This window comes from Sinocyclocheilus anshuiensis, unplaced genomic scaffold, assembly GCF_001515605.1.
Source record: "Sinocyclocheilus anshuiensis isolate Anshui unplaced genomic scaffold, SAMN03320099.WGS_v1.1 scaffold20514, whole genome shotgun sequence".
NCBI classification, from domain to species: Eukaryota; Metazoa; Chordata; class Actinopteri; order Cypriniformes; family Cyprinidae; genus Sinocyclocheilus; species Sinocyclocheilus anshuiensis.
In genome coordinates, this window is record NW_015553907.1 from 1 (window position 1) to 2,133 (window position 2,133).

Consider the following 2,133-nt stretch of genomic DNA (forward strand, 5'->3'; position numbering starts at 1 on the left):
ATATATATTTGTTGAAATATATTTATCTACATATATTTTCTACCAGCCATTTTATTTTTGTATATTTTGGAAAATATATTTTAAATATAGAAATATGTATTTTTAAAAGCATGTATTTTGACCTCTATATATTTCAGTCCAAGAAAATGCATTTTCTTGCCCCAGAAATATAAGGTTTGAAACTAAATATATTTCATTGAGCTTCCCTGTTTGCACATATTTCAATTATATTTTGGCCACAAATTATTTTTTTTGCCATATGGGTGCCTCCATTTCTTTCTGTTTTGTTGCCAAGACGGCATCATCGTCCACCTTGTATTTAGCTTATGTTAAAACAGTGCTCCTGGCCACTACAAACTTTTTCATAAACATAATCTGCGGGACACACTCAGCCCCAAATGCTGCTCCTAAGAGATGTTCATGATATTATCAGACATGGGAGAGTCATACTGGAAGTGTGGATATTTGGATAGGACAAATCTTGTAGTTATTCACCTATAGTTGCAAAATAAGGTGGATAATATTTAACAACATATGAGTAGATTGACTTTTATTTTATATTAGACTTTTATTTTGACGAGTGGCGCGCAGGAAGTGCGTCACACACGCTGGCATCGCTGAAGGGATTTCCGTCAACAACAGATCAATTTGATCAAAACATCAATGACAGGAAACTGGTTTTTCGTGATCTTTTAAGCTCGTTGTGTGTGAAATATATCTAGCTAAAGCTGATTTCAGTATTCACATCTGTTCAAACGAGTCTGACACGTAAGACAGAGCGTTATTGTTATTATTATTACCGCTTTGAAGATCTTGTTTATGAACTTATGTGTTGTTAGTTGTTTATTTCACTGTGAGTACACGACAGTGTTCTTTTCTTTTCGTGGTATAGAGATGGTATTATGGTAGTAATATACCGTGGTACTGAATAATTACTTCTTTTTTTATGTACCATGGTTTTTATGAAACTGACGGGGCTCAACCTGCAGCAAGAGTCTGTTTTAAAACATAGTAATAATGAAAATAATAATACAAATATTAAGTGTCACCGAGTTGTATAAATGACAGCGTCCTCTGGATCATGTAACCGCACTCTGTCTGCAGAGAAATCATTTAAATTGAAAAATCTGCTGAGTATGTGACCCTGGAGCACAAAAGCAGTGTTAAGTCTCAAGGGTCACATATTTGTAATGATGGATCGGCTGGGATTTGTCTGTTTTGGGGTTTGTTTCAGTGCAGGATGAACGCTCAGGGGGTGCGCAGGGGCTTCAGCGTCCAGCAGTCTGACCTGATGTGTAAGAGAGGATGCGGTTTCTACGGCAACGCCGTCTGGCAGGGCCTCTGCTCCAAATGCTGGCGTCAGGAGAACCAGTGCACCTGAGCCAAGCAGATCGAGGCCGACAGAGCGCTGGCCGAGAGGTGAGAGACTGGACGATGAATGATGGTTTCACTCTCCTGTGGTCAGCTGCTGTAGTGCTGTGTGTCTGTCAGGCTCCAGAGAGAGGAGGAAGCAGCGTCTGCCAGCAGCCGTGAGGAGGCGCGTTCACGACCAGAATCCTCCAGAACACACAGCGTGCCCATAGTGAAGAGGCTTTTCACCTCCGCTCCCAAAACACCTGCAAGGAGAGGTACGACAGTGAGTTTAGAGTGCGTCACACACAGGGTTCACTTGGCCATGGAAACATGGACAGAGAATACACCTTAAAAATGCATTAAAATTTCTATTGTGACTATACAGTGTATGTATATATATATATATATATATTAGTGCGGTCAAATGATTAATCGCGATTAATCGCATCCAAAATAAAAGTTTTTGTTTGCATAATATATGTGTGTGTGCTGTGTATATTAATTATGTATATACAAATACACACACATACAGTATGTATTTTGAAAATATTTACATCTATATTTATATTCATATAATTTATATTATAAATAAATAGATTAATCGCATCCAAAATAAAAGTTTTTGTTTGCATAATGTATGTGTGTGTTCTGTGTATATTTATTATGCATATAAACACACACACATGCCTGTATATATTTCAGAAAAATAAGTTATGTTTATATATTAAGTGTATTTATTTATTTATAATATAAATTATATGAATATAAATATAGACGTAA

General features: G+C 36.8%; 1 long non-coding RNA gene across 1 annotated transcript; it reads left to right on the forward strand.

Moving 5' to 3' along the window:
- Window positions 1-606: 606 nt before the first annotated feature.
- Window positions 607-1,622, forward strand: LOC107668425 (uncharacterized). Its single transcript, XR_001631895.1, has 3 exons — window positions 607-768; window positions 1,235-1,419; window positions 1,492-1,622. It is a non-coding gene; the product is annotated as an uncharacterized LOC107668425 (long non-coding RNA).
- The last annotated feature ends 511 nt before the right edge of the window (window positions 1,623-2,133 follow it).